General features: G+C 34.4%; 1 long non-coding RNA gene across 1 annotated transcript; it reads left to right on the top strand.

Annotated features, from left to right (window-relative positions):
• Positions 1-1,546: 1,546 nt before the first annotated feature.
• Positions 1,547-6,554, top strand: LOC124961886 (uncharacterized). The gene is made up of 3 exons (XR_007104356.1): positions 1,547-1,655; positions 4,811-4,984; positions 5,411-6,554. It is a non-coding gene; the product is annotated as an uncharacterized LOC124961886 (long non-coding RNA).
• The last annotated feature ends 3,699 nt before the right edge of the window (positions 6,555-10,253 follow it).

Genomic DNA, 10,253 nt, shown 5'->3' with positions numbered 1-10,253 from the left:
TTCAGAATTATAAAAACTCAGTACCTGTACCCAGGAAAAGGTTACACTGGGATGAGACATAACTGAATCAAAAGTATGTAGGTAGATTTCTACAAAAAGATGTAATAAAACACAAAAATAGTTTGAACACTCTATCTTCCTTTCTACTAACACATTTAATATATGTTAATAAATTGACAAAAGTACAAAGAAGTTCTTAAATTTTTCTAAGGATCTCAATTAGATTTTATCAGCCTTGTTCTCATTTATATTTAGTCATATGACACATAGTAACAGTTCAGTTGTGACATCTTCTATGGCTGAAGTCACACCTGACAGATGATGTGTACAAAAAACTGGGGGTCTGTGCCTGCCCTGGGGAAGCTCATAAGCAGGTTACAGATGCACACATAATAAACTAACTATATTAATTAGCTAAAACAGCTTCTCTTAGCAATGTACACATGATAAAAGTAACAGGTTGTATGTTACCTTCTATAAGGCAAATAAAGGTTACTGATTTGGTGTCCTAGCAAGTTAAAATTGCCCATTTGCAGATGTTTGCCTCTCTCCATGTTTTAAACAGAAATTTACAAGACTATAAGCAAAGATGGGTATGGTGTTCAGACAATAAATAGAGTCTCTCTGCCTCTAGTTTTCTAACATGGACACAAGACTTTAAGTTTGACTTTAACATCATATGAAAAGCAACAGAGAGACAAGCTGAGAGAGAAAGAGAAAATGTGGGTGGGTGAATTGGCCAAAGCCAACTCACTAAAACTTGGCACAAATTTGTTTACTTCAAGCTTTTTATGACCAAAGACCAAACAGCAAACCTCTGGGTCATTTCATAGTCTTGTTTTTCTACACCAACTCTGCAAGTGGTCTGAGTGGAACAGGGTGTCCATGAAAGGTTAATATACTATGAAAATATTACTTAATTTACATCAGATATGGGGTCCTCTCCATTTGCCCAAGAACTTGACATCATTTAGAATGCTTTTTTTTTTTTTTTCTGAAATATGTGAGAGCTCTTCTATGGGGGATACAGGGAGAAACATTAAGTACCTTGATGCAAACTGTGTCTCAGTACCAATGGAACATGATGTGCTCAGATTAAAGAGACTGTTTTATATACTTCTTCATCCTAAGTACATCAAACATTGTCTCCCATGTTTGAAAATTACATATAGAAATGTTCAAATATTACCAGATTATGAATCTCACAGATGTCATGGTGTCTTTCCTTGAACTTCCTCGGTGAAGGGGGGAAAAATACTTAGAATAGTTTGTTGCTAGATATGTTGCACCTGTTTGCTGTGTTGTATGAAAAAATGGGGGATTCAGACCCAAAAGATTGTCTTTTTATTTTTCTCATCACATGAATTATCCCAATATTTTCTGGAAAAAATATAACCACATATTCCATTTGCACCAGTCATTGAAGACTTAGCAGAAAGCTCTGTACTTCAGAGAACAGAGGAATTAACTTTTCAACAATTTTTTAAAATGCTCCAGCACTTGATTTCAATGAGAATGATTAATTAAAATATTGTTATCTGTTTCAGGATTTTTTATGCCATATTCCTAGAAGCATTTTTACATCTAATCTATTATCAATTGGTCAGTGTTATGAATCAAGGGAGCAATGAAGATAAAATTAATACAAACCAAAGGTAATTATTTTAACTGATGATTCTCCAAAATAGTTCTAATATACATTTCATATGTATTTTGTATTTAATTGCATATTTGTGTTTGTTCAATAGAATAAATATAAGTATGAGAAATGACAAATATTCAAATTGTCCTCATGGACCTGTGTAAAAACAGTTTTTTTCATATTTATGAAAATATTTATTTTTCAGAATACAGAATAGACTATCATCATAATGAATATTTTTCCAGAATATGAACAGTTTATTCTAGCAGAGCTAGCCAATTGTATATTGATAGAACCTGAGGACTTCATAGCACCCATTTCTTCTAAGCTCAAATGGATATCCACAGAGCAAAAAGGTCTATTGAAATTAGAACCCAAAGGGCTAATTTCACTGCTTCTGTCATTTGTGTTACTTTCTCCCTCTTCTTATTAATGGCATTCTTGAAAACTCTACACCTTCTGTGTATCTGAATATAATCAGAACTGACACTCATTAGTACACTAGCTCATATTCTAGGCCAATGTCAAGCTTATCATCTTAATATAAGTGAATGTTAGCTAAATAGAGGAATTCTCACATATTTCATTCAATAACTTATGTAGTGCAGACAAAATGACTCATTCCATCATCTGTAGGTCACAGTATTTTTTTTTCAAAAGACATAATCAAACCACTTTTGTAATAAAAGGAAACAAAAAAATCCATGTAATTAAATGCTATTTAGGTAAAAGTGCATTATAGGGCATATACTATTTATTTGCTATACATAAGTTTGCATATATTTAAAGTAAACTCTCATATTTGGATTTTAATTAATACCATACATGTAATACTTGAATCTAAATGGAATGGAATAAAGATTTTAAAAGGCCCCAAGAATCATATTGTTTTATTTCATCATTGTCATTATAATACCTTAGTGTTTTTCTTTATTCATTTGACTAAGCCAATTTTAGAGGCAAAATCCACAACCGAATCATATATAGTATAGCTGAAAATATTAAATAGTATAGTCTTCAGTATGTCAGAATTAATGATTATGATTACACGAAAAATACTTCAAGTCATGTATGATGATCTTACAAAATATTTTAGAAGTTTTATATGTTGTTTGCACTGTACTAAAATTGATCTGGATAATATGAGTAAAGTATGCTCAACTATGTATAAATGCAATTCATAGTTAACACTGGATTGTTTTGGAGTACTACCTTTGTCTTCACATTTTATATCAGGAACAAATGTTCACAATCTACCAGCTGTACTTTTTTTTTTTTTGTGGTACTGGGGATTGAACTTAGGGCCTTGTGCTTGCGAGGCAAGCTCTACCAGCTGAGCTATCTCCCCAGCACCCAGCTGTACTTTTGATTTACTAAGAAATGATAGTAATCCTAGTTCAGCAGCTCCTTGCTTCCCCCCTTTTTTGTGGGATACTGGGGATTGAACTTAGGGACAATTTATGACAGAGCCCACAGATTTTCCTTTTCAACATGTAAGTTCTCCCTGGGGAGAATATGTAGTGCCATATCACAAGAGAGAGAATGTGCTGGGCATCTTGAATAAGTAAATTGGGTTTTGTAATAAATAGACTTATGTGAAGATGGTGGGAAAGTGGTTGTTCTAGTGTCCCCAGGTGAAGAGATTCACATACATAACTCAGTGTTGCCTTGGGTTGTTATTCCTTCATTGGAAGTCCTGGTAAAAGATCAGAGCATGTTAATACATACTTGGGTTAATAATTGGATTTCATGAAGTTGCCATCTTTAAGAAGCATTTCGTGTGGTATGCTAAGGTGATTTGAAAATATATTTTAAATTAAACTTTACAAAAAACTTTATAAATATGATGGAACTATAGCGGTTGATACTGCAGTAGAAAATACAGAGAAAACTTATATAATTTCTTCCACTTCTTCCTTCTACTGGATCCCAAGATCTAGTGTGCTATGAAAGTGTTTGAACACAATTACCATTATTTGGGTGATAATTAATCTGAAGACATACAACCACCAAAATATGAATTTTTGTACTATCAAGTACTATTTATGCTATCTTTGGTCAATTGTTCTATGCCATCAAACATCAGTATCTTTATGCATGCCAATTATTATAGCAGTACAATTCAGAATAACCAAGTCATAGGAACATCAATGTGCCTGATGATAGATAAATAAAGAACATGAGGTATATATATATGTACATATATATATATATATATGTTTATATGCACAATGGAATTTTGTGCAGTCACAAGGAAGCATGGAATTTCATTTTTTGTTTGTAAATGACTGGAACATCATGATAGGTTAAAAAGCCTGACTCAGAAAGTCAGGTGTTAAATGTTTTCTCTCATATGCTGATGATGGACAGGAAAGAAAAAATGGTGACTCTCATGAAAATATGAGTGAGATCAATAAAATAGAGAAAAGGGATAGAGAGGAATAGGGCATGGGGGATGTGAGGAAGACTGGGAAATGAAATCTAACAAATTGTGCTGTGTTCACATATGAATACGTGAGATTAATCTTGCTTATATACACATAACGTATTTTCTCATAAATAATTTTGTTCAGTGTACTAAACAGAAATGTTTCTATTGCAATAAGTAACAGTGTCTTTTAGAGGTCTTGAAAAGATGACAAAAGTATGATTACAATGTGTTAGCAATTTAAAATGCTTACTATCTGATGGATATTGTGTGAAGAATATCATATGCATCATCCCACATAATCATCTCCTTGCTGGCAATGTCACTCTTGAATTATCCAGAATGTTTACAGTGATCTGTATAATGTAAAACCAAATGTTCCTCTGAAGTATTGTCATGCATTCCAATGCTAAGGCTTAGAATATAGAGAGTTATCATACATAGACCATAACACAAAATTTATGGAATTTTATGTTATTCTTTTGATCTTGTTTATTAAAAATGAATAACTGATGATGAAAGATATACTTAAAATTAAAAAAATAAGTTCACTACTAAAACATCAAAATGAAGTATGTATGTAAAATAATTATTTTAGTAAACTGAAAGTAGGTAGAGAGCAAGTAATTACAGCAGTTTTAAACTTCATTACAAGCTCTTATTGAATACCCTGGGACACCTCTTAGCTACCTTGATAAATAAATTTTGAAGTCTACATTTAGATTTTTCTTTTTGTACAGCATGACTATCCCTATGAAATACAGATGAGTATCTTCAAGACACTGCACTCCTGACTCAGGAATCAAAGGACTGTGCCACCACTTCCAACCTCCTGGAGCTTTCCTCATGGAAGAAGTATCCCTAAAGATGCAGCAGCAGGACCAAGCCTCCGGCTGTGACCCAGAAACCAAGTGGTCAGTTTGCTTTTCCTCTTTAATAAACCTTCTTTCAGCAAAAATGTTCATTTCATGAGCATAAATTTTGTACAAAGGCAAAGATCCAAACTTCCAGTCAGATGAAACATTTTTCTTTCAAATTTTCCAGTAAGTGTTTTTAAAAAATGGACAGAGTTTTAGTGGAATTTTTACAAATCAGCAATAGGATTGGCTTCTCTATAACCAGCACCAATTAGAAATACAGTAGCAGTACTGTTCTTTCTTCAGCTTTTTATCCTCCTCTTTTATGTCTTGCCTAGAGCAGGTCAATGTCAAAGATAATGCTGTAGGTGCTTCAAGGCAAAAAACCTCAGGAATAAACTGCAGTCCATTTTAGTTTGTAACAAAAATTGTCATGGAAATTTGCAGCCTGAAATCTACATTTAAATTTTTCTCTTTGTATAGCATGAATAACCCTAAGGAATATAGATGAGAATCTTCAAGACACTGCACTCCTGATTCAGGGATCAAAGGACTGTGCCACCACTTCCAACCTCCTAGAGCTTTCTTCATGGAAGAAGTATCCCAAAAGATGCAGCAGCAGTTTATCCTGAAACCAAGCCTCTTGTCTGTGTCCCAGAAACAAAGTGGTGACTTTGCTTTTCTTTCATTCACCAAAAATGCTCATTTCATGAGCATAAATTTTGTACAAAGGCAAAGATCCAAACTTCCAGCCAAATGAAACATTTTTCTTTCAAAATTTCCAGGGCTTTTAAAAAAAGAATAGCATTTTAGTGAAATTTTTACAAATCAGCAATAGGCATGGCTTTCCTATAACCAGCAGCAATTAGCAATACAGTAGCAACACTGTTTCTCCTTGCTTCAGCTTTTTCCCCCACTTTTATGTCTTGCTTAGAGCAGGTCAAAGGCAAAGACAAGGCTGTAGATGCTTCAGGGCTTTCCTGGTTCTCTAATACTGTTGGTAGAAATCCTAAGTCTTGACTAGCAGCTGTGAATGTCTCAAGTGTGTAAGGAAAACCTTCACACATTCATGCCAGTCAGGAATACCTATGGAGAGGAGCATTCTGCTCTGATTACTTAGAAAAGTAAACAACTGTTTCCAAATTTACCTAGTATTACCAAGGGAACCTGTATTGGGGCCTGGTGGTCTGATCCACCGTGGCACATTGTGATTGGGTTAAAAGTCTGTAAAATGTATGGTTTCTTCTGCTATAAGCAAGTTTGCAGTTGCTCGCCACAAGTCTGCATTTACCCAACTCTCAGGGCCCGGTTTATGGCTCTGTAGGCTCTTACCTGTGACTGAGCTAGCCTGGCACACACCCCTACAAATACACTCCACTGTTCCCTCACATGGTCCCATTGGACAAAGGAGGTTGTCAGTGATAAGTGTCAGAAGACTGTGATGGCCCACCTGGACACTGATGCTGATTAGCATGTGAGGACTAACATGATTTCTACAAAGATTTTCCTTAGCCCCTAATATGATATAAATTGTGTAAAATCATTCTCTCTTACTCACCCTGTAATGTCATTTCTAGTGTATTAACACTGACGTTCAATGCAAGGCCTCTGTAATTTACCATCTCCCATGCTCAACTTTTAATCTTTGAATGCAAAATAAAGATGGCATAAGAAACAAAATAAGGCAGAAGCATTAGTGTGACAGCTGAATTTCTACATGTGTCTTTCTCAGTCTGAACCAACTGTGGGATCCTCTGAAAAATGGCATTGCATTTTACAAATGAGCAAACTGGGGTCTAAGCACTAAAAACTAAAGAGAATATATAAAACCTGAGAGGTGACCCTTACATATAGTAATGTTTGACATCATCTGAATGCCACATAAAATTCAGAAATTCTTCATCTATATGCAAAATAATTCATATAGTATTAATGGAAAAGTAGTTGATACTATATTTAAATTCACTTACAGTGATCTTACTTTATGGTAAAATTTTACATATACATCCAAAGGGAGAAAATTGTCAAATTACTGACACTGAATTTCATTAAGGTTTTTCATGATTTTAAGTATTAGTTAGTATTCAAAAATTTCCCTTTGAATAAAACCTCCCATAATGCATGCATAGTTGTTGTATTCATGTCTGTATTTCCATATCAAAACATCTTTTTTTCTGAAATAACTGTAATATCGGTATGTAATTTACTAAAATATTCTCCCCATTGATACAGTCTTTTAATTTTATTGGGAAAAGTTTTGTAACTGCCCTCTCTTTTCTTTCTCCAGCTACTCTTTATGATAAAATTCAATGAAAACTGTGGACATTTTCTCATGAAGTTCTTTGTAGGACCCCAGATTCCTTTAAGCTCTTCCATTCTTTCTGTTCTTTAATTTCCTCCTGTCTTTTTTCTCTCCTCCACATCCAACTTGAATTTCATGTTTATCAAGATAAACTACCATTTATAGGGTTACTTTTTAAAATTTTTTATTAAAGCATTACAATTATAAATAAAACTGTTTTGACATAATTACATAAGCACAGAATGTAATTTGCTCCAATTCAAGCCCCAGATTTCCCCCATTAGATTTCCCCCTTGTTCCCCTCTTGCCTTTCCTTTGTTCTATTGGTCTTTCTTCTATTTATTGATATTTGTCAATTATTTATTTATTTATATATTCATTTATTTATTTATTCTTTTTGTCTATGATAGTAAAATACATTTTGATATAATTTTACAAGCATGCAACATATCCTATTCTAATTAGGACCCCAGTCTGTGGAGGTACCTGGTGATGGGGTTCAGTGTGTTGTTTTCATATATATACATAGGAAAATTATATCAGTTTCATTCCACTCTTTCCTTTTCCTTTCACCCTTCCTTCCACCCATTCCACAATGTCTAATCTACTGAAATTCCATTATTCCCCTTATGCCCTCCTTAATATGGTTTAGGTTCCACAAATCAGAGAAAACATTCAACCTTTGGCTTTTGGAACTGGGTTATTTCACTTAGCATCATTGTCTACAGATCTATCTATTGACTGTCAAATGCCATAAAGTCATTGTTTTTCATGTCATTCTTTTTTATGCCCAAGTAATATTCCAGGGTGTATATATACCACATTTTCTATATTCATTCATTTGTTGAAGGGAAACCCAGTTGATTCCATAGTTTAGCTATTGCAAAGTGAGCTGCTTTAAACATTGATGTGGGTACATCATTTTAGTGTGCTGATTTTAACTACTTTGTGTACTGAGGAGTGGGATAACTTGGTCAAATGGTGACTCCACTCATATTTTTTTTTCATGTTACCAGAACAGGGTGGTAGCAAGAACTAAAGTTCCACCAACAATGTATGAGCGAACCTTGTTACCCGTGTGCTCATGAGCTTTATTGTTACTTGTATTCTTGACAATGGTCATTCTATGTGATGCAAAATCTCAGTGTGGTTTTAATTTTCATTATTCTAATAGAAAGAGACGTTGAACATTTTTTCACATATTTGCATCCCATTTGTATTTCCTTTTCTATAAAGTGTCTCTTCAATTCCTTTGCCCATTTATTGATTTTTTTACACTAAGCTTTGAATTATTGTTTGTCCTGGAAATTAGCACTCTATCTGAGGAGCAGATAGAAAGGTTTTTTTTTTTCCCAATGTATAGATTTTCTCTCCATGCTCTTGATTGTGTCTTTTGCTATGAAGAAGCTTTTTAGTTTGATGCCATCACATTTATTGTCTTGACTTTTTTTTTTTTCAGTACTGGGGATTGAACCCAGGGCCTTTTGCTAACTAGGCAAGCACTCTTCCAAATGAGCTATATCCCCAACACTTGCCTTTTGATTTTAATTTTTATATTTTAAGTATCTTTCTGAGGAGTCAGTTTCTATACCAAGATGTTGCATTGTTGGTCTAAAATGTTTTTTCCCAGTGTGTGCAGCATTGCTAACCAATACTTTGCCCTTGATCCACATTGAGTTGAGTTTTGTGTAGGGTGAAAGATAGGGTTAACTTTCAATATATTATATATGGATTTCCAATTTTTCCAGCACCATTAGTCGAAGAGGCTATCTTTTCTCCAATGCATGTTTTTGGTGCCTTTGTTTAGTATGAGATAACTATATTCATGTGGATTTGTCTCTGTGCCTTTTATTCTACTCTGTTGATCTTCTTGCCTCTTTTGGTGCCAATACCATGCTGTTTTGTTACTATAGCTCTAGAGTATGAAGTCTGGTAACATGATACCTCCTGCTTCACTTGTCTTGCTAAGGATTGCTTTAGCTATTCTGGAATTTTTATTTTTACAATTGAATTTTATGATGGCTTTTTTTTTTATTTCCATGAAGAAGGTCATTGGAATTTTGATGGAATTTTCACTGTGTCTGTATAGTGCTTTAGGTACTATGGCCATCATGGCAATAATAATTCTGCCTGTCCAATAACATGAGGGGATCTTCCATCTTTTGAGGTTTTCCTCAGTTTCTTTATATAGTGTTTTTCTTTCACTATTGAAGTCTTTCACTTCTTTTGATAGATCGATTCCCAAGTGTTTTTTTTTTTTTTACGTTTACATAGGGCAATGATGTTTATTTTTTTCCTTCCCCCCCACCCCTCCCACCCCTCTTTTCCCTCTATACAGTCCTTCTTTCCTTCATTCTTACCGCTCTCCTTATCCCTAACCCTAAACCTAACCCTAAACCTAATGCTAACCCCTCCCACCCCCCATTATATGTCCTCATCCGCTTATCAGCGAGATCATTCATCCTTTAGTTTTTTGAGATTGACTTATCTCACTTAGCATGATATTCTCCAATTTTGTCCATTTGCCTACAAATGCCATAATTTTATCATTCTTCATTGCAGAGTAATATTCCATTGTATATATATGCCACAGTTTCTTTATCCATTCATCAACTGAAGGGCATCTAGGTTGGTTCCACAATCTGGCTATGGTGAATTGAGCAGCAATGAACATTGATGTGGCTATATCTCTGTAGTATGCTGATTTTAAGTCCTTTGGGTATAGGCCAAGGAGTGGGATAGCTGGGTCAAATGGTGTTTCCATTCCAAGCTTTCTGAGGAATCTCCACACTGCTTTCCAGAGTGGCTGCACTAATTTGCAACCCCACCAGCAATGTATGAGTGTTCCTTTTTCACCACATCCTCGCCAACACCTATTGTTGCTTGTATTCTTGATAATCGCCATTCTAATTGGGGTGAGATGAAATCTTAGGGTAGTTTTGATTTGCATTTCCCTTATTACTAGGGATGTCTTTATTTCTATTTGAGGGGTTATTGTGAATGGGTTAGTTTTCTTAATTTATC

This window comes from Sciurus carolinensis, chromosome 12 (genome assembly GCF_902686445.1).
Source record: "Sciurus carolinensis chromosome 12, mSciCar1.2, whole genome shotgun sequence".
NCBI classification, from domain to species: Eukaryota; Metazoa; Chordata; class Mammalia; order Rodentia; family Sciuridae; genus Sciurus; species Sciurus carolinensis.
The sequence above is the reverse complement of the archived record's forward strand: the minus strand, read 5'-3'. Positions and strand labels throughout refer to the sequence as shown.